We start from the raw sequence: 23,512 nt of genomic DNA on the forward strand, positions 1-23,512 counted from the left end.
TGGACCCGTGGTCTGCAGGGGCACAGCGGCTTCACCATGGGCTGCACCACGGCCTGCAGAGGAACCTCGGCTCCGGCTCCTGGAGCATCTCCTGCCCCTCCTTCTCCACTGACCTTGGTGTTGCCGTGTTGTTTCCCTCACGTGTTCTCACCTCCTCCTCTTCTCTGGCTGGAATCCAAAATCTTGTGACTTTGCTTTGATTTTCTTCTTAGATATGTAATCACAGAGGTGTTACCAACCTCTCTCACTGGCCCAGTTTTGGCCAGCAGCATGTCCACCTTCAGAGCCATCAGCATTGGCTCTGCCAGCCATGGTAGGAAGCTTCCAGCAGCTTCCTCACAGGAGGCATCTTTGTGTCCCCCCTGCTGCCAAAAACCAGGCCGTGCCAATCCAATACAGACATCAAGGTACAGAGATATTAAATATGAAAATTAGCATGTGTAGCACTAAAGAACCCCCTAAAATTAGTCAGGTGGGACGGCTTTAAACAAGTATTTAATTTAGCAACAGAGAGCTTGTACAATCTGATCTCCAGCACATATATGAAAATATAACTGAAAATTCCTATTTATTAGGGGGCTGAGGGGGAGTGGGAGGGAAGTATCTAGGAAAAGAAGCAGTTGACTAAAAGACACAAGTTGGAATCCAAGGTATGCCATGCTCTGCCCCCTGTGCTTACAATTAAATTTCTACTGTGGATTTGATTTACTTTGTGGGAAAAAACAAACAAACAAACAAACCAACCAACAACAACAAAAAAAAACTCTGAATGGCTGATACCTGAAAAAGAAACATCAGTCTCCCAAGTCAGCATCCTCCTGCTAGGTGTCACCTTCTAGAAGAGAGTTAGATCTATGTCAAAAGATTTTCTCCTGCCAAATGCCAAATGTTAATCCTACAGAGAGATCAAGTCAAGTAAAAAGTTTGACCAGATGTCAGGCTCTAGCCATTGCATTCTTTCTAGAAGAAAACAAGAAATAGACTCATTAAGATTGCAGGAATGATTTCCAGTGTGACAAGGAGATGTTTTTCAAAAGACTAACTAATGTAAGAAATGGGCTGCTCCTAGTTCAGAGACACAGCACAAAAAAACTGCTAAGCTTAAATATTTATCTTTATCTATCTAAATATCTGTGTGTCTAGATATTACAACTGGAGATGGGGTCAGCAGCTCTGACCCAGGAAGAGGTGACCAGTCCGGGGAGATGGTCCCGAAAGGAATCGCCTTCCCGAGGTCTGGTGTCTTCCCCAGCTGCTGGCAGAGGAGCCCTTGCAGAAGCTGTCAGCTCTTTAGTGATACCAGCTCGTGATTCCAGCTCAGCTCTGCAGGACAGCCTCTAGGCTAAACCAGACTGGAGAGAGAGACAAGAGGCTCATGTGGCTGGTGCCACACGAAGGGAGCTTTATTGTGGGTCCCCTCTGGCGAAGGGGAGAGCCAGGGATGAGAGCTCTCTCTGTCCCACAGGGGCAGAGGACTTGCTCTTATAGGGATACAGGGGGTGGGTGAAGGCCAATGGGTTACAAAGGATCTGCATAGGGTCTCCTAAAGGATTGTGGGTCTGTCTTTTCTCGCCTTGACCAAAAAAGTGGTTGCCTTTCCAGGGAGTCCTGCTGGGCAATTGCGAAACCTCAGCAGAGATCCCTCCAGGGCAGCAGCTGGGCACACCCCACATCTAGATAGATAGATAGGTAGAGCCTTTGTTTGTACTTACAGACCGATGGCTAACACCTGGATTTTCAGACAAGTGCCTTTCTTACATTAACAGAGAAGTTCATGTCTGAAGAGTGGTTATTAAACTAAGAGGGAGAAAAATACATGAATGACATACTTTTCTAGGAATGAAAAGTTTCCAGTTTGCCATGAAAGCTGATTCACAAACTCAGGCTTTTATAATTTTACTTTCAGGGAATTTGTTATTATTAACTCACTCCAACATGTTCATATCCCACCAGAGCATAGTTGTTACAGTACTTTGTGGATAAGAGTGGTCGTAGCCAATGATGATGGACTACAATTCTATTTAGCTTCAGACAAACAAGTAAGAAGCAATTTGTATGCTGTAAATCTATTGCTTCCAGACTTTTGAGAAAACAGACACGCATTTCAGCAGGGTGTTTCCACACATCTATCTGTTCTCTTCAGCAAACCAAGCAAAAGCATGGAAGAACCTTGCACTTTAGTGTCTTTTTTTCCTCTGTTCATAGTTTTTCTTCATTTTTCCTAAGACTTATGATACTGTTTGCCTCTTCCCAGAGGAAATTTCGAAGGTTTTGAGTGGTGCTGCAAAGGCAGAATGTGCAGCTTTGCTCCAACAATACTATCTTCAATGTGTAAGACAACAAGAACTATCATTCCTAACATTTCTTTGCACACTCAGATTATTGCTACTCTTCTGGAGACATGAAATTATATCAATTGGATCCCAAAGCAATCCCCAACCCATGCCTCTTTCAGGATTACTGTGCAGTTGTCCCTTTTTAGTCACCTAAATTGTGCATGATATGCTGTGCTTGAGTTATACTTACCAGAAAAGGGCCTGAAGAAGAGAAAGGCTGATACAAAGAAAAGTACAAAGAGAAGTACCTGAACTTTTATGAACATATTTCAATACAAAACCCGAGTTTGAGTCCTCAGGCATGGTGAAAAATTTGCTTTTTAGATAATGATGACATAAATCTGGGTAAAACTTTTAGCTGTGTAAAAGCCATTCTTCCATTCACAACACACACACACAGGGATATATAGAAAATGCTCCTTCACACTTATGAATTGCACGTTTGATGACCAACATCAAAAATGCCACGTTCTCCTGTATGGACCAGCTCAGCTTATAAGGCCCCTAGGTGCTTGTTTCCATGATCCTACTGGTTTTGTGTACAACTTTCTTTCAAAGGGATCCCTTTTAATTCTACCAGTGGTATTATTGCAGCACATTTTATCAGACAGACTCTCTTAAACTCAGAGTCCAAAAGGTAGAGAAAAGGTTCAGATTGGTAAACACATAACACTTTAGACATCTCAGTGGCGGCCTGCCTACTGATTTTTTTTTCTGTTGCAGTGAATGGCATGAAATATGTAAAATTTGCTGGAGCTCTAGTAAGAAGGCTTTTATTCCAGCAAAAGGGATTGTAACCAGGAGCTGCCTGCTGGCCATACTCACTGGGAAGTTCTTTCTGTTGTGGGCCATGGCTCCCCTTTCCCTGTGCTTCTCACAAGCAGTCACACATCAGCCCTCCCCTGAAAGTACATCTGATGTCTAGCAAAAGTGGAATCATAACTGTGTTTCATCTGGGCACTAAAGTAGCTGGATAGGGTTTTTGAAGTGCCTGGGACATGTCACTCTGCTTATATCACCAGCATCATAGCAGGGTAGTTGAAAATGGGTAGGAGAAAGAGCAGGAAAAAATAAATAAATGAAAAATTCTGAATGGATTAATGCATTCCCTGTCTTGTCTTCTGCAGTGGCATTCAGTTTAGTCCATGACTTCTCTTTTAATCTGTCAGGGTAGATCTTGTGACAGGTCAGAAAAAAAACCCCAATGATATTTTCTGTTTCCTTTCAGCCAGGCTGGAGCAATAAGACAGTGTTATAATGTTCCTCTGAAGCAAGAACCAGCTATGAATAGGATGCTGAGAAGATTATGCAACATAGATGTGCAATTCCAGTCACTTCTGTACTCAGTTAGAAAGCATGTAAATTGTGAATGAATTGATTGCATCTTTCTAAAGCCTGCTCCCTTAGTAATGCTCATTGCCTCAACAAAGAAGGGAACACCTCAACATTGCTATCAACATATACATGTTAACATGGGATTTTTTAAAAATATTTGTCTGGTGAAAGTGCATTCTTGTCACTTTGGGCATCAATTACACAAATATCAGATGTGCTCAGTACTTCCAGCAAAATACACAGGAACATCTTTTGCACTTACATGTAAGTATGGACTTACCTTGCAGAAAAACACAGCCAAAAATGGCCTGATTTCCTATAGCAGAAGTGATCTGGTTTGAAAGAAAGGATAAAAGGCATAAAAGACAAAGTGTTGGATTATTTTCTGCTTTCTTCTGAAAATCTGTATGCTTTCCAAATTTTCCAATAATGAAAAAGCATTTCAGTAGCACACTTGGGAAATGCAAAATTATCCTTGGCTGTGTTTTTCTGTGTAATACCAGTTCAAATGTCTTCCTTTTACACATCTTTCTTAAGAGAAATCTGTACAAAATAGATGTCTGTACCTCCAAGTCAGAACAACTTGAACTGTGATTTTACAGTTGCAATTCTTATAACTCCAAGACAAGCCTGAGCCTGTATTTCTACTCTTGGCCTTTAAATAAGTGACAGAATTTTTTGCATCAATACCTGAATGAACATTAGACAGTAGCAAAGCCCATCCTGATGTCTCATGGACATACCAAATGGATTAGATAATGATAGTATTACAGAAAACTTCTTATGAAATACATCCAAATATTGAAAAAACCCAAACCTCACAAACCCCAGAAAACCATGAATTCTTTAAACTCTTCAGGTTCAGGGACATGGGCTGTTAAGCCCATGACAGGACACATGATCACAGTTTCCATCATTCTTCCAACAGACCAAGAAGGAGGGTCAAGGTAGCTGCTGACAGAAAAATAAGGAAATTCCCATGGGATTTAAAGAGATATAGTTTCCTACAGAACCTTGACAGGATTTCACTAGAGTTTTCTCAAATGCACGTCACCTTATGAATATTAGAAATATTTTGAAGATTATAACTGGAGAAAACATATTACATTGTGAGTTTTTTCATCCAGTTTTCTTATTCCAAGATGGTCTCAACTACAGATTGCCTGAGGCACGCATAGAAAAAAAAGATCAAAGCCACAAGAAATGAAGTTTTTTTTCTTTTTAAAAGTACCAGATTCTTACTATGTCAAAGTAAAGTGTTAGAATTTTGACCATTTTATACCAAAAGTGCATTTCAAGGCACAGAAATCATTATCCAACCAATATTTCTCAAGATTACTGGGACTTACTTGAATATGGGCTCAAGAGAAGTTTCTTGTGAATTGCCTTTTATGAGTTACCTCATGTGAAATGATAGCAATCAGACACCTAGTACATCCCTCAAAGTGTGATGAGGTTCATTGTTTTGCTAGCTTTAAAAGCCAGGGAAGCATTCAGATTGTTAGTGAGGATTTATTTGACTCAGATAAAAATCCCCAAAGTGACCATGACCTGTCTCCAGCAAATGTGCAGATCCATTCTCAGAAATAATTCCTCAAGATAGGAGGTTACTTTAGTTACATTATGTTATGCAGATTATTGCCTACTCACTGACTTGGAAGGAGAAGGGTGAAGCTTTGCCACTGCAAAGGTCTGGTTTTTTTGACTCTCTTTGCTTTCTCCCTCTCAAATTCTTGCAAAAAGAAGAGGATTAGGAGAAGAGGTTAAGGTTGCTGACAACCACCAATCATTTGGAAGGATGTTTTCACCTATGTCCTAGAGCCTCCATGCATTTTTTTTCCACAGAAGTATTTTGTCACAGCTGTCAAGCTTCCCCTACCTTCCCAAGTAAGTGGTCTGAATGATTTGTAGAAACTAGCTGTAACTCCTCACTCAGCAATGCAATATGTGAGGGAAGGTTCTTGAAAAATAGAAGATTAAACTGATGGATTGCTTGATTTGAAAACTGTCAGAGCCCTCCCTGGAGTAGCTCTGCTTGAAGCAGATGAACTTGGCCTGCTGTTGCTCAGCATACTGATTATTGACATGGGAGTGTGGGCTAGAGGGTACAAACACAGTGCAAATCTGATGACAGTCCTGAGCCCAGTCAAAATTGGAGAGGACTGTACCCACTGGTGATTTTCATGTGAACTTCCTAAATTAACATATTTGAAGAGACGACTTTGGCCTAGAAGGAGAAACACAGGAGGTAGTGGTATAGCTAGGTAGTTATAATTCAATATAGAGAAGGACAAGCCATTTATTTGATATGCAAAATTGTAGCTGCTGTACCTAGAGATGATTTGCAGAGGAAGGGTCCTGGATTTAGGCAGCTATTAACAGAACAGTGTGGGGTGGCAATGAAGTATCCAGCCCTACTCTTTCAACTGCCTGGAACATGTGAGCTTTCCCAGCCCCTCTTCTTCACCTGTCCTAAAAAATGTGGTCTGTTTTCATAACATGAAAAAAACCGTCATCAAGCTGTACAGCTTTTGCTGCTGACAAAAAAAAAAAACAATGACACCAAAAACCCAAACAAACAAAACAACAAAACAAACCCAAACAAACAAAACCAAAACAAAAAATCCAAAACAAAACAAACAAAAATCCCCAAACAAACAAATCCAAAAAAATAATCTGACCTCATCTCCACAGAACTGAACAGAACTGTTTCTCTGTAGCAGATTTTCTTTTGATGTGCTTGGAAACAAACCCATAGTATGTCCCTCTCTCCACTTTCTTAATTCCCTCTCTCACTTGGATGCAATCTGCTTGTCTCAAAACAAGCTACCCATTTCCTCCATGGCCACACAACCCACCTTTCTCTGTCCTTATTCTCCCCAGCTAAACTGCAGCTTATTTGTCTGCCAAAGATGTTTTGGGCCCATCCCTTGCTGTGATGGAGGATTGAGGACAACCCCCACCTTTGAATTCCTGTACACCACCCACTGCTATAGCTGGGGATAAAGGAAGAATTAAATATTACAGAGAGTACTGGTTTAGAGAAAGAAGTACTTAAACTAATGATGCCTATCCCCATTTCCAGCTACCACTATTTCTAGAGCTTCTTGATTCACAGCAGGACCTCCATGGGACATTTTGCCAACTGGAAGCAGCAGGAAATATCAGTCAAAAAACAACATGTAAAGGCTGTAGTTCCCCACATTCAATGTTCTATTTTAATAGAATGTTCATCTTCATTACATCATTTCATACTTATGACAAAGCTGTTTGTCACTCAAATGAGTCCAACCATGCTACATCCTTCAGTTTAATTTTAATTTGGTTTAGGTGAATAGAAAAACAACTGTCTGAGGCTTGCTTTTCTCTGACAGCAGCTGGTAAAAGCAAGAAAAAAAAGTTAATTTAAAAATGCTTATCAAATCTCAATGCTTCATTTAGCTTGACTTTTCTCTGAATGCAATGACACTTATTTGTATAATTAGCAATGTATGATAGTATTTCTCTCCTAATTTTTCCCCCTCTCCTAGCATCCTATGGCCTCCACACTTAAGTCATTTTGAAACTGAACTTTTTTCACCCTTAAGTAAGGGGGATGTCTGAGAACACATTGTCCAATGCCAAATCAGAGCAGTGAGGTAATACCTCCTGTCCAAAATCCTTTTTTTACCTTCTTTTTGGTCCAATTTGCTGCTAGTTCTTGCTTGGTAAACTGGTAAATTGAACTCCAGATTACACCATTCCACAATCAAAAAACTTCTCTAATTTGGTTTTAAAAACATAAATAGAACTTTTGAACTGTGATATTTCAAAAAGAAAATGTCCTGAGTATCATGGCAAACAACCATGACAAACCAATCTCACTGTTCTTCAATTGGGCTACAGGTGATTTGTAGGATTTTATGCTGGCTGAAGACCTAATGGAGCAAATTTTTCTTGCATGAAGTAGAAGAGGAAAATGTGTCTCAATAGCATTTTCCTCAGCTTTGCCTGCAATCCCCAAGAAACACCTCATTTGGCATTTCTTGAAAAGGAAATTGGGACGTGGGAATTGAATAAAAATAAGGAAAATGTGTTCCTCCCCTTTGGTGTTTCAGCATCAGCATATAACGGTGCAATCATAGAATCTCTCAAGTTGGAAGGACCCCACCCATAAGGACTATCAAGTCCAACTCCCTGCACCATCAGAACTACCAAAAACTAAATCACAAGACTATGAGAATCATCCAGATGATCCTTGAAATCTGACAGCTTTGGTGCCCTGACCACTTCCCTGGGGAATTCTTCTCCAGTGACCAACCACCTTTCCAGTGAAGAACCCTCTCCTGCTGTCAAATCTGGACTACCTCTGAAACATCTTCATTTAACTTCCTCATGTCCCATTGCTCTGTTGCATGTGATGCACTGCAGGACACAGTTGGCACTTTTGGGTGCCAGGGGACACAGGGCATACCTTCTAGCCCTTTCAACAGCTTGGTTTGGGTGCATTTTAGTATATTGACATCATCCTTCTTAGATGGTGGGGCCCAGCACTGCACGCAGCTCACAAGGTGAGGTGGCACCAATGCCTAGTACTGAAGGATCATCACCTCTTTTGACCATCTGCCTGTGCTGTGTTTGATGCACCCCAGGATGCAGTTTGCCCTCTTAGCTGCCCAGGCACATGGCTGGCTCACAGTGAGGCTGCTGCTGTCCGGGGATGCCAGAACCCCTAATGAAGGGCTGACCTCCAGCAACTCCTCTCCCAGTTCATACTTGTGTCCAGAGTTACTCCATTTCATGTACCGAATCACATAATCGCAGAATATGTGGAGTGGGAAGGCACCCATCTGGGTCATCAAATCCAACTCCTGGACCTATGCGGGATACCGCAAGGATCACACCATGTGCCTGAAAGCATTGTCCGAACTGTTCCAGTGCCAAACACCCCTGGGTGAAAAGCTTTTTCCTGATACCCAACCTAAACTTCCCCTGACACAGCTTCAGAATTTCCTTGGATCCTGTCACTGGTCACCACAGAAGACATCAGTGCCTGCCCCTCCTCTTCCCCTCATGAGGAATTTGTGGACTGCAGTGAGGTCTCCCCTCAGTCTCCTCTTCTCCAGGCTGAACAGACCAAGTGACCTCAGTGTTCCTCATACGGCTTCCCCTCAAGGCCCTTCACCATCTTCATTACACTTCTCTGGACACTCTCTAAGAGCTTAATATCTTTGTTATATTGTGGCACCCAGAACTACCCCCAGCACTCGAGGTGAGGCCGCCCCAGTGCAGAGCAGAGCGGGCCAATCCCCTCCCTTGCCCGGCTGGTGATGCTGTGCCTGATGCACCCCAGGACACGGGTGGCTCGCCTGGCTGCCAGGGCACTGCTCACTCATGTTCAACTTGCTACTGACCAGGACCCTTTCCATGGAGCTGCTCTCCATCATCTCATTCCCTAGTTTATACACATAACCAGAGTTGTCCCATCCCAGGTGCAGAATCTGGAATTTTGATTTTTTTAAATATCATGCCACTGATGATTGCCAATAGTCCAATCTCAATCCCTCTGTTAAGGCCTCTCATACCTCAAGAGAATCAACAGCACATTCCAGATTGGTATCATCATTATAATTGTCATTGGGGTGTTCAGCTCCTGCATCCTGATCTTTGATGAAAATAGTGAACAGTAACAGTCCTAGGATTAAGCCCTGAGGAGCTCCACTGGTGACAGGTCAGCAACCACGTGTGGTCGCAATCGCTCTACCCCTTTCTTTCAATCAGTTCTTCATCCAGCTCATTGGAGAGGTGGTCATTTCATAGGTGGACAATTTGTCCAGAAGGATGCTGTGAGAGACAGCATCAAAAGCCTTACCAAAAGCCAGAAAATTACAACCACCGTCTTCATCCATGAGGCAGGTGACCTTGTTGTAGAAGGATATCAAAATAGTTAAACAGAACTTACTCCTCGTGAATCTGAGTTGACTGAGCCTGATGCTTGCATTGTTCTTTCAGTAGTACCCAGCATGACCTTAATTTTTCCAGGAACCAAGGTGTCCTGGGTTGCAGTGTATTCTATTACCATCCCCATCAGCTGTTGAAACCAGGTGGGGCAGTGTTTCCTTGCCTCCTCCCCCCAGACTATCTTTCTGTTAATTGCCCATCATTGTCCTGCCGCATGACTCAGAGATAACTCCCTCCGGACTATCTTCTGTTAATGAGCCTAATCAACACTTTGCCTCATGACTCATTACCCCATTGTGAAATGCTCCACCCAGAGGGAGGAACCAAGCATCCCATCGTGGATATAATCTGAGGCTGAACACCAGAGACACTGCTTCCCACTGGATTTCCAGAGGACAGGAGCTACACAGCCACCATTGGACTTCCTGAGGAAGAGCAGACTCTTTTACTACAGGATCACTGCTTCAGAGGACTGCAGCCACCATTCTACCAGACTGCTACCACCACCCTGCCTAACAGGGACTCAGGTTGTACCTTGACTCTGTCAGTTTGACAGTGTTTTCTTTTACTTTTTTTTTCCTTTTCTTTAATTTCCCCATTAAATTGTTATTCTGACTTGGTGCCTCCCACTGGTTTGTTTTCAAACTAGTACACAAGGTTAGACTGACAGGGCTGCAGTCACCCAATGTATTACGGACTAGCTGTTTGCTGGACATTTTGTACAGAAGATTACTGTGAAAGACAGTATCAAAACCTCCTGAAATTCAGAAAAAAACTCACATCTACTTACATATTTTAGTCAGCTAGATGGTTGGTCTTGTCTTAAAAGGAAATCAAGATGTTTAAGAAGGATTTTCCCCTTGTGAACTCCTTCTGGCTATGACCAGTGACTGAGTTGCCTCTCAAGTGCTTTTCAGTAACTTTCAGAGCAACCTTCTCCATTATTTTACAAGATACTGAAGTGGGACTGCTAGGCCTGTAATTAACAGGGGAATCCTTCTTGCCCTTCTTGAAAACTGGGACACCACCTGTTAGTTTACCATCTACAGGGACCTCTCCAGACTACCAGACTGTTGAAAAATAATGGAGACAGGCCCCATGGTGCCATCTCCCCTCTCTTTCAGTAGCCAGGGATGAATCCCTTTGGGCTCCAGAGGTCTGTGCACATCCAAATAGAGCAGCAAGTCTCAAAAAACTTTCTGGGGTGTCTGTGAGTTTATCATCCTCTCTGAGATTCACAGTCTTCCAGCACAGGGCTTCCAGGGTCCCAGGGCCCATCACAGGCATCAAAGACAAAGGTGAAGAAGGCGTTAGATGTCTTTACCTTGTCTACATCCTGATTTGTGAACTGTCTGACCTCATGAAGTAACAATGTTACCTCTCTGATCCTCCTTTTGCTGTTAAAATATTTTAAAAAGTCTTTTTTGTTGTCCTTCACAGTGCTGGTCAGCAGTGATGATCAAAGCTGAAGTTGTACCTTACAGAAGTCAACTGAACTGGTACAATGTAGGGACAGGACCTGCATCTGTGGAGGTAGGGAATCTGTGACCTCTGCAGAGGATAGGAACAGCCCAGAGCAGAGATCTTTCCAGAGTTATTAGGTCCGATCCCCAGATTCATTCTGACCATCTTCACAGCTACAAACCTTGCATCTAATTTAAATCTTTGAAATCTCTTGAAAACAGGTATTTCCACAAAAAAAAAAAAGAAATTTCAAGAAGCAGAAAAGCAGAATTTAATGAAAAAAAGAGAAACATAAAAATAATTAATTTACTTATTTTCAGGATCAGACCAGTCAAATCAATAATGCTTGCTCCTTAAATGGACCTTAAAAAGTTTTCTCTAAAAATTAACTGCCTCTGGTGACCCACACAAAATATAACTGCATTGCAATTTACGATCCAATTCCTGTGACCTAAAACTGATGAGAAAAAAAAAAAAAAGCACAAGTGTGAGTTATACAGCTGTTTCTTTTCCAGAATTCAAAATATTTAGTTTTTTCATAACTAAATGACAAATAAAAATGCAAAAAATAGTTAAAAATTCTGAAAACAAAATAACATTGAAAATAAAATTCTTTTAACTAAGTCTTCTCTGTATTCAGTACTCTATTTCGCAAATTTATATAAGGCATTCATCACTGAAATAAATCTTTTCATGTAATGAACACATTACACAGTAAAATGTAATTTCATACATTAAGACTACAATAATATAGGGGAAAGTTTCACACAAGATTCTGAATTTACCCAAAGTAACTCCATTACTTTACGTATAATTATTACTAAATTGGCTTCTAGCCACAAAGTAATTGATATACACAAAGAAAGAGGCACTTTTCCACTTGGTAACTGTAGAAATAATTTCACTTATCTCTCAGATACATTTGTGTTTAAATCTCATAAATGCCAAAGTATTCTAATTCCACCCCCAACTTCACATAACAACCTAAATCAAAAAATATGTATGTAAGAAATTATCTGTTCTGTTTCAAGCTGGACAGGGCAAAAATAGGTGATATTTTTATTTTTAAAAATATTCTACTTCAGTGTCTACTGTCCTCCCTGAAAGTTCTATTTCTTAAGTCACAGAGATCTTGTGCTGAAACCTTTGCCAAAAGTTTATGATTGATACTATCACTGAAGCAATTTTTATCCTTTTCTAAACTCTCTATTACTGTGACCTCTTAAGTGAGTTCTTTAGTTAAGAGTTGTATTGATACCACTTTGATACCACTCACAAACAAATGAACAAGGTTTTTATGAAATCTAGGATTTATATAATGGTTATTTTTACCTATTGACACAGGTAGTACCAGATTGCAGAGACCAGAGCACTTCCAAGTTTCTACTTCATCAGCTGTGACAGCACTGACTCCAACAGCCACCAGGTTTCTCCGTGTGCAGCAACCCCACAACAGATAATTCTGATTGTTTGGAATCCACTGTTTACCTTGCAGACTTCATTGCTCCCTCTTTGCTTCCTTCTGGCTCTAACATGAGCCAGTAACTTCCTCTACAGAAATACTTTCAGAAGTCTTGCCAGAATATGATCAGGATTTGTAAAAATACTGCAGTCTTTGTATTCCAGTTTCACTTTCTTTCATTTCATCTATAGTTCCAGGGTTTTCTGCCAGGTCATGTTTTGCTTGCACTTCTGCAGCGAGAATAATATCTGTTCAAAACCATAAAGTTGGCAAATTTGCAAAGATGTACACTGAGAAATTTGACAAAATTAGGGTGGTGTTCCTGCTCCTGGTAGAGATATATTTGCATTGTGAGGACTTGCTGGTGAAGATCACCTATTAATTAAGCTAAATTCAAAACTCTTGTTTGGTGAATAAGATAGATGGACAATCTTTAACACAAAGCTCTTGTTCATGGAAGCCGCTGCCTACAAGCATCCCTGAGACCACTCATTCAGAAAGGTGTCTCAGTAAAAAAAGTCTGCGAGACAGTTGTCAAGACTCTTTTGTAGCCTGCAGAAAGTAAATGGCACTTTTAAGGCATGTTTCATCCCACTCAATGTTCACAGTAGGTCAGATTATTGTCATAGAAGCAGTTTTTCTACAGCAGCTGTAAAGTGAGTTGAGGCAGTAACTAAGACCAAGAGAATGGTTTTTCTTCATAGATCAAGGTCTGTTACAGTGTCACTCTACAAATGACCAGTAACGGATTTAACTATAGGGAACAGATCAGGGAAACAGTGTTGGCTACTAGAGAAAGTCCGTTTTTATCATGATATGAAGTATGTTTTTAAGGACACAAACAAGACCTGGCAGTGTGGACAGGATTGGATAATGATAACGTCTTCATTTTATGATGTGACAGCACACATGGCCACACATTTTTGATAAGTTACCTTTGTTCTAATAATCCATGTTGTCCATACTTAACATACTGTATCTAGCTTTACTGTTGTCCGGTACACAGAAGAGTCCACAAATTTAGAAAGTCATATCTTATCTTCTAAACCGCTAACAACCTTTATTACAGACAAAAAATATTTCCTTCAAAATTTCATATTCTGAGGCCATCCTGACTTAAAAATAAAACAAAGAACAGCCAATGAAATGCATCTGTCCTGGTTGTCACAGGGATAGAGTTCATTTTCTTCCTAGTAGCAGGTATGGTTGAATTCAGTGTGAGAATAATGTTGTTAACACACTGATGGTTTGGCTGTTGCTAAGCAGTGCTTACCCTGAGTCAAGCACTGTCCAGGGTCTCATACTCTGCCAGTGAATAGATGCATAAGAAGCTGCTAGGGACCACACAGGACAGGCGACCTGAACTGGCCAAAGGGATGTTCCACACCATAGAAAGTCATGCCCGGTATATAATGGGGAGAGCTGGCCAGGAGAGACTGATTGTTACTTGGCCAACAGGTGGTGATCAGTTGTATTTTGCATCACTTGTCTTTCTTAGATTTTATTCCTGTCTTTTTTTGTTATCTCCCTCTTCATCATTTAGGAATTTAGTGACTTGTTTGGTCTTTTTTTTAACAGCATTTCCATTACTAGATTGGTGACCAAACTCACAGATTTTACTTTTTTCTAATTCTCCTTCCCATTCCACTGTGGGGGGAAGGAATGAGCCACTGCCTAGTATTGAATTGCCAGGTGGGGTTAAAACCATGACAGTGTCATCCTAGAAGACACAGGCTTTGCATCACAAATGCCAAAGTATCACAAGCAACTGCATTAAATTATGCTATATGACAAAAAGATCCAGAAGTTTTTTGCACAGAAATGTAGCACTTTCCAACCTCCAGTGCCATTGTATTGCTTATCTGTTCCTTTGTCTAAAAGGAAAAAAAATTCCGTATCTTCTTTAGGGCTTCATTAACAAAACTAAAAATAACTAGAATTGTTTACTCAAAGAAAAAAAAGACTTATGGGTATAAAATAAAAGATCAATCTTGAGAAAGAAAACATCATTTTTTGTTAACTCCTCAAACTATACAGAACCAGAAATTGACTAGAATGAAAAAAAGAATCAAAAACTGAGTAGAAATATCTCACAATATTCAATGGAAATATTTTAAAAGAAAGAACAACCCCTCCTGATTTGAAGACTATGATCAGAACTGCTTTTGAGTTTTCGGTTGTCCATCAACCTTTAGTTCAGTTCCTCAGTGCACAGCATAGGAAGCACTAGCTGTCTGTGTTGTTTTTTTCTGAGTCAGATGAACTTAGACCATACTGAAAAAAATGAAAACCTGGTAGCAATTAGCAACTGATATACTGATGGCCCAACTCCAGAAAAGACTATCATGTGATCTTCTCTCATGCAACAGTAGAGCAACTGTTATAACTGCTGTAACCTCTCTATATCCCCTTCTCCAGAGATAATTAATCATGACACAAAAAAGATTATGAGCCTACCCAGGCAACCCTGAGGTTTGACTTTGCCTACACGTAATTTAAGGAAGGTTTAGCTGCTCAGCAAAAATGTTGAGACAGGTGACAGCTTAAGGCAGAGGAAGGACAGCTCTAAAACGTCAAAGTCTCTCTGACACACATGATGCTCTTTGATTCCAGCACAACTTACTGGTAGCACTGCATGGGCCATCTGTAGATCAGGAAGGTGGAAAACCCTCCAAATTTAGTCAGGTGCAGATAATAAACAGAAGTAGCTGACATCTACATTTAATACAGTTGCTTTCTCACATGCATTGCAACTACAATACAACTCTTAACTAAAGAACTCACTTAAGAGGTCACAGTAATAGAGAGTTTAGAAAAGGATAAAAATTGCTTCAGTGATAGTATCAATCATAAACTTTTGGCAAAGGTTTCAGCACAAGATCTCTGTGACTTAAGAAATAGAACTGTATTACAATAATGTCTTTGACAACTCTACAACTGTGTTGAAAGGCAAATTTAAGGGAGAAAAATTATTTTGTAAGGGCTGGATCCAGACGGTCAGGCAGAGGACACTAGAGAAAATAATCAGTCTGGAGGGTCTCCCAGTTGCACTCCATCTGTCAGACAGATCACAACCTCAGATATTAAGAAGAAAAGAAGGGTGGTTTTAGTAGGCGAGTCCCTTCTGAGGGGAATTGAGGGCCCTGTATGTCAACCGACCCATCCCAGGAAAGTCTGCTGCCTCCATGTGGTCTGAGTATGGGATATTACCAGGAGACTCGCTGAACTAATTCAGCCTTGTGATTATTATGACCCACTGCTGGTCATCAAGGCTGGCAGTGATGAGGTTGATAAGGAGAGTAATTAAAATGGGCTTCAAGGCTCCGAGTTGGTTCATTGATGGGACAAGAGCACAGGTGGTGTTCTGCTCAATTCCTTCAGTTCAGGGATGAAAGACGAAATGAACAGGAAAACCCATATTATCAATAAGTGGCTTGAGGACTGATGCCATCAGCAGAATTTTGTTTTTTCCCCTGCAGTCTGCACTTCCCACTCACACATTGGGTTCTGTGTCCATTTCTGGGCCCCCAACTCAGGAGGAACACTGATGTGCTGGAGTGAGCCCAGAGAAGGGCAACAAGGCTGGTGAGGGGTCTGAAGCACAAGTCCTGTGACGAGCAGCTGAGGCAGCTGGGGTTGTTTAGCCTGGTGAAAAGGAGGCTCAGGGGAGACCTTATCAGTCTCTACAACTCCCTGAAAGGAGGGTGTAGCCAGGTGAGGGTTGGTCTCTTCTCCCAGGCAGCCAGCAACAGAACAAGAGGACACAAGCTGCACCAGGGGAGGTTTAGTCTATACATTAGGAAGAAATTCTTCACAGAAAGGGTGACTGGGCATTGGGTTGAGCTGCCCAGGGAGGTGGTGGAGTCACTGTTCCTGGGGGTGTTTAAGAAAAGACTGGACATGGCATTCAGTGCCATGGTCTGGTTGACAAGGTGGTGGTGTTAGGTCATAGGTTGGACTTGATGACCTTAAAGATTTTTTCCAACCTAGTCGATTTTGTGGTTCTGTGATTCTGTGATATACAGACAAATAAATAAGGCCATAAATGTAAGCATGAGAGACACTTCCCACTAGCTCCTATGGTATTTGTCTGGGGAAATTCGCTTTTCTGTCTTGTTGCACAGTAGTTAGATTGCTTTCAGTACTTCTAGAAATAAAAGGCAAATCAAATATACATGTTCATGTTACCAGATGATAAATGGCCTACACCAGTGAGCTAACACGATGCTTGTTCTCCAAAACTACTGGCCTGTGGAAAGTTCACAATGCCCATTGTATGAGAAGGAGAACTGGAAGTTCACCAGGCTCAGTGTCCTGCCAACTCAGCCAGGTCACCTGAAACGTTGGGGTTCACAGCCACCAGCGGCCACCAGAGAGACCCCCAGGACAAAAGAACGCAGGTGTAAAGGGGAGGGGAAATATGTTAATGATTTGGGGGAAATTATTATAATATGTATGTTTAGTCCGGGACAATCAATAAATATGTATGTGAAATACAGTATATAAACAGAAATTTTCCTGTACTCAGGATGCATGGCTTTGGGAGGAGCTATCCCCCTATGCATCCAGCAGAATAAATAATGCCTGCTTCTTAATACTACATTGGTGTTACGGAGTTTTTTATTTTACCGAATTTTTGGTAACATTCAAGGCCTTTAAAATTGTGAAGAACATTGATCTAAGTCTACACCTAATTCATAGCATGACAAGTACAGGATGTTGCCAGTGGGATATGAAGGGAACAAGAGAGTTCTTTCGACTTTGAGGACTTAAAATCTTCCTGCTTGTTTTCAGTTACAGATAACAAAAAAAAAAAAACAAAAAAACCAAACAAACAAACAAAAAAAACCCAAACAAACAAACCCCAAAACAACAAAATCCAAACCAACAAACAAACAAGCAAATAAAAATTTAAAAAAAAAAGCCCCACCTTACTAAGTTTGGTGGTTATATGGCTGTTGGCTATTATTTATACTTCTTGCCTAACTGCAGCGTCATGTTATGGGTATAGTGATCCTAGTCAAGGCCAGAATTTAACTTTAGGCAGGTGGATAAAACATTGCAGTAGGAGATAGTCAGCTATCCTAGAGCATAAACTGTATTCACTGGAGGGAGAGGGATCTGAGGGGAAAGGAAAAACTAACATAAAAAGATAATTTAGTACCTGCCCAATCAAAGGCAACAGGAAAACTTTCTGATAGCTAGAGTAAAATCTAAATAGTTTTGAGAGTAGGGGACTGTAAAACTTAGGAATTTTCACAGAGAAAACATCCACCCAATACATAAATAAATTCACATTTCAGTCTCAGTCCCTCTTACAGTCGCACATTCACCACACAATTTTACTGTCTCTTAATCCACCTACTCCATACAGATTTCTTTTCATTATTATGAGGTTGTTTATTTTCTGCTACTCCTGGCTGAGGTGCTTATGAGCCCCAGTTTATATTGTACTGTGTCTATGAGTTAGTACAATTAATAGAAAATTACCCTGAGTGAAAGGAATGTGTAACTCAGTTAATTGCTTCACAATACAGTACACTGCCATTTAGAACCAGTCTCTTTCTTTCTGTTGTAACAGCATGGAAATAAAACCAATTTTCATAATTATTGAAAAGAAAAAAATCACAGCTTAATTCATAGTCTTGTCAATAATAGTACAGAGTCCCTGTACATAATACACCTTCCCTTGTAAATACCATTCCATTAGTCCACTCGTTTAGGTGTGAAATATATCTGGCCTGTGCCGTACTTGACACCTGGGGGGAGAAATAGCTAAATAAAGTGAGATATAGGAAGAAAGGTTGAAATAGTCTGCTTGGATCAAAATAACAATTGAGAAGGACAAGAAACAATTCCTGTGTTCATTATCTCAGGTTATATCAATCTTAAAAGATTTATGAGCTCATCACATTACTCTAGAAAGTATATTTTCTATGCCTGGTTTATTAATGGACAGAAAAAACAGACTGAAAAAGTAAAATCAGTTTTATCCACATAGGGTTTCAAAATCCACTGCACAATCACCACTTCATTAAAAGAGATAATTATTTCGATGAAGATTAAGTGTGATTTAAAATTCACATTCGCCTTTATCTATTCTGATGTAGGTCTGAATTAAACCTGAAATAGGGGTTCTTCAGGAAGATTTTGACTTAAAATCCCAATCCCACTGTGCTTGCCTTTGCTTTCTTGCTTTCTTTCTTTTTTTTTTAATACCTCATCTATTAGTGTCTTTCACACAGGCCTCAAAATAAAAAATTCTGCTGTTCGTGTTAATAAAATTTTTCTGATGCCCAATGACACGTGGAATATTTGGTAATTAAAATCAGAAAATCAGAAGTTCTGCACAAGTTGTTAGTGCTTGCAGCTGTTTAGAAAAAACACAAACCCTCCAGATCATTACCAAGTTATATCTGCTAGTAGGAACATACTCAGACTTAACTATTGCCAGGTTTTTTCCCATGTACTTTCGTACATGCAGTACCTGCTGAAAACAAGAGACGTTTTAATCCTATTGAAATAAGCATTAGGTAGAGATATTAGGGTGTAATGTAAAAGAAATTAAAATATGTTAAGGGAACAAAATTTATATTTAAGACATGCAGACATCTTTAGAGTAGTATTTATAAAACCAAAATTAATGGCTTTCTATATACAAGGAAATTGTTTGTTTGTTTGTCTTCACTATAATATTTACCTTCCAGACTGGTGTCTGAGACAGATAATCTTTCTATGCAATTTCCATGTATTTTGCACTGGTATATGAGTCTCAGTCTGAATTTTATCTTAGCAACTACCTAATCAGCCAATATGGAGACTACTAGGTCCACTTTGCCAGGCGCATAATATCTGCATCTAACCTGCTGTATTTTACAAATGGCTGGTCACTTTCACAACAGCATTTAGTCAAGTTTTTCTTTCACTGATCCAGAAGAAAAAAGAATGATGAAAGATGATATGATGGAGGGCAGTTACTAAACTATACACCTACTTGCAAGTTTTGGAACCATCATAGCTAAAAGTGCTGATTAAGGAAGGAGCCAATGTAATTTAAGGGCTTGCCTTTCTGAGACTGGCATTTTGCCCAATAGAAACTGGACAGGAACAGTGACTTAACTTTGCATTTGAATAAATAATGAAGAAGCGAAATCCTCCCTATATTGTATTGTTTATTCTCCAGAACAGAAATATGATATATAACAACTGTTTTCATTACTTCTTCCCCTCTTCTTATGCCTTTTAGATTTCCATAGTTTGGGGGTTTTTTTCCTATCACATGATGTCTTTTAAGATTTTCTGGTAATCATTACCTTAGATCCAAATGAAAAGCTTCAGAAATAAAGCATTATTGACAGTATGGAACACTTCTTGCAATAAGGGTCATGCTTATGGAGCTGGAGCTAGTGAAGGTGAGATTCCACAACCTGGGAAACTTGGGAAACTTTTTAAGAGGCCCTTGTCAAGCTGTCGCTACTCAACAAAAGGTACTTTAGAGAGAAACAAAAAGAGGGTTGTGGGTCCGTGCTTCCTTTACCAGGATTCACCAAGGTTATGCCTTTTCTACTGCATGACAAATCAGATGCTCTACAGCTGCGCAGAAGTCTTCATGCATATAAACAGCCAAATTCACAAGGCAGTTTCTCAGATCAGTTTCCCCAAATGTAAAATGGAGATAATAATGCATTACTCCTCCACAAGAACAAAAACAAACAAATGAACAAAACAAAAAACCAAAACCAAAACCAAACTAAACTAAACTAAACAAAAACACAAACACACAATAAAATGTTGAGTGGACAGATCCAGCAAAAATGCAGTGAAATTATCACCATAAATTAGACTGTTACAAACCATGAACACACCTTCTTTTCACCTAAGAGTTTACTTCACTTAAATGTTTATTATAAGTGGATTCTGATTTTTTTGTAGGGCTTTTTCTGCCATTAAACATAAGATTTTGCTTTTAATATTAAGAGTCATTAATAATTTCAATTTTCGGTGGACAGAATAAGCTATTTCTGCTCTTACAAAATCTTGGCAATATTTTTCTTCTGTTTCCATATATGAAGCTTCTGCATGGAGAACCAGCACTATGAATAACCAATTTCCAAACTCTTTGCACTGTAGGAATGATAATTCCTTTCTCTACAGAATAGATCCTTTAATAGGCACAAAAACTTCAATATAAACTTTATAATTGCTTCCAAAATACTTATTATCTTTCCATGTCACCTCATGCAGAATGCACAGATGGTAAAAAAACCATTAACAGAAGACAATAGTGAGCATTAGAAAACAATGAACCATAAGATGTCATGAAATTTACTTATTGTGTTGCTGCGTGAAGTCAATTTGTATAATCAAGAACTGGAAAATAAAGCATGCTTGAACCTGTCATCACATGAAAATGTCTTCATTAGGTTTTTATCCAGCTTCTCCAAAAGCTGTAAAACAGCTGTCAAAAAAAAAAAAAAAGAAAGAAAATAATTTTTTGTTATTTCAAGAAGCCACAAAACACTGTCTCTAAACCTATACAAGTCTCTTCTGACAATTTCTTGATCCTGTAAAATTGTTAGCTGAAAGCATATTAAACCAGCTTGTCAATCTTTCCTCTCATACTGCCTCTGAGAAAAATGCAGACCCTATGACCACTAAAAAGAAACTACAGCTTCCAAAAGGACAGCTACAGGCAGATATCCAGCTTTGAAATCTTTTCCACTTATCAACAAGATCTAATAATGCTGGTCTGCCATCAGAAAATAGAAAAAGTAAACAAAAATACCTATCCAATATTGCAAATCCTTATGGGCTAAACTCAGAAAATAAACATTTAGGCTGTCTCTTAACATCTCTTGTTTTATTACAACTTCTCATGTTTGCTTGTAGCTACCTTGAATCCCACTGTATACTTTCTGAAGGTTAAAAAAAAACATGTTTGGAGAAACATAAAAGAAGAGTAAAGGACAGAACTTGAATTCCAATGCTAGGAAATCAGCACGTTTGTGCTTAAATAGAAAAGCTTTAGTGCACAATGATTGGGTAGAGTTCCAGTTTAACATGGAATCTGCACAGGTGTGACAGGAGCCAATTCCTTATGTATACCTGGCATTGGATCCACTCCCCAGCCAGACTCTGCTGCCCAATGGTGGCCTCTGAGCATTCATCTCCATGACCAGTTGTTACAAGACAACACTGCAACGTCTCATTCCCAAGGCAAACTTCACTTCTCTACAGAGTCTTTCTGTCCTGTCATTCGTGTGTCCGGTCAGTTCAACCCCTTCTGCAGCTGCACCTTCTTGCCCTCCATGCCCACGTCATTCCCCGGTCACAAATTACCAATGCTGAGAAGCTACAATTTGAATTTCCCTTTGACCAGGTGCTACATATTCCAGGAAATAAATTATGATGGGCTGAATTATATTGCAAATATTTCACTGTATATATGGAAAGCGCAGGAGAAGACAAGAGAGCAGAAGAAAAGGAGGCAAGATAAAAATATTCTGGATTCTTTCCTTCAAGTGGTAAATGTAGTAAATTTATGTTCTGAAGGAATGGACTAGTAAGTTTGTTCACAGCACTACAATTTTTTCTGTTGCTGCTTAGAAAACTTCAGTATCTGGTCACCAAGCTCATTCAGTCTCTTCTCCTCTCCACTTTTATTGCCTGAAGGAACTGAGGGTATTTTTGATCTCCCTTTTAAAAAGAATTTAAGTGTCTCCAGGGGCATTACTCTGTCTTGTCAACCTGACCATATTTATTCCAAAGACATGCTAAATTTATCATGGTTGTATTAGAGACCAGTATTTTCCCCCATTATTATCTAAACACTTCATATTTTGCACAAAACTCATGTCAATGTTCACAAGGTTGGAATAATTAGCAATATATTCTCTGAAAAGGTACACAAAGAATCGTCCTGTCCCACAGTTAGAGGGAATATACATAAACGGACAAGAAACATAAATACAAATTTGCTCATTGTTGGGAGTAAATTAAGTCCTTTGGGAAATATACACATACGTTGAATACACTAGTTAAAGTCAGAAATATATTACAGGGCAAATTGTTGCAAGACTTCAGCTTCCAGTTAGATAAGGAACTGACCAGATGCATCTTCAGTGAAAACTTAGGAAAAAAATTCATCTCTGAGTCCTCTGCAACAGCTGACCTTTAACTACAGAAGAATAAAAATGTAGCTGTATAACAATTTGATGCAGACTGGGATTTCCTAGGTATCTTAAGTTATGTTTTCACAACTAAACCTTCCATGATCTTTTGAAATCCCAGCTGGTAACCAAGTGGAAAGCTGCAAGTAAACTATACCTATACTATGCTTTGCTTTTGGAAGACAGTAGATATGGAACTATAGCAACATGCGATATCACCATGAGCTCTTAATGGAAAAAGAGAAGTATTTCAAAATAAACATCAGTCATATCTCAACAGTACAGATTTCCCACCACTTCATAACTTACAGCAAATACATTTCTTTCTTGCAAGAAAGTTTTTCATATGAAAAAAATACAATTAGAATAGCTGACTTCAATATTCACTTTTGAAAAAATAGCTCTCAACCTTCCACTACCAAAATTGAAATTGTGTTAAAATAACACATAAAAAAAATTTGTAAGCATCTCCAGCACAAAGTCATGTCTTGCAATGAAGAACTCATACTAGCACATGAACTAATCTTTTGTTTTTGTAACTCATCAACACAAGAAACATAAGGAAAAATACATTTGAAAGCTAAAATGGTGATTTTATAGAAGTGAGGACCACAAAGTGTAGTTGACTGAAGACAAGACTTTTGTACCAGGAGACTCACATTCAGATTCCCAAAACTCACATTCAGATTCCCAAAGCACTGATGATCTTTTCTGATAAGAAAATAACCACAACAGAATACTCAGTGAACTTAGCAACTAATGGAGAACCCGATGGGGGAAATCCTAAATACTTCTTCAGAAAAAAA

At 39.6% G+C, this 23,512-nt stretch overlaps 1 long non-coding RNA gene across 1 annotated transcript in view; it reads left to right on the top strand.

Moving 5' to 3' along the window:
• Positions 1-23,512, top strand: part of LOC108445216 — a 77,707-nt gene that overhangs the window by 21,119 nt on the left and 33,076 nt on the right. Inside the window, exon 2 of the long non-coding RNA XR_001859986.1 lies at positions 11,052-11,144. This is a non-coding gene — a long non-coding RNA (uncharacterized LOC108445216). The remainder of the gene's footprint in view (positions 1-11,051; positions 11,145-23,512) is intronic.

The sequence above is a fragment of the Corvus brachyrhynchos genome, unplaced genomic scaffold (assembly GCF_000691975.1).
Source record: "Corvus brachyrhynchos isolate BGI_N302 unplaced genomic scaffold, ASM69197v1 scaffold90, whole genome shotgun sequence".
Taxonomy (NCBI): Eukaryota; Metazoa; Chordata; class Aves; order Passeriformes; family Corvidae; genus Corvus; species Corvus brachyrhynchos.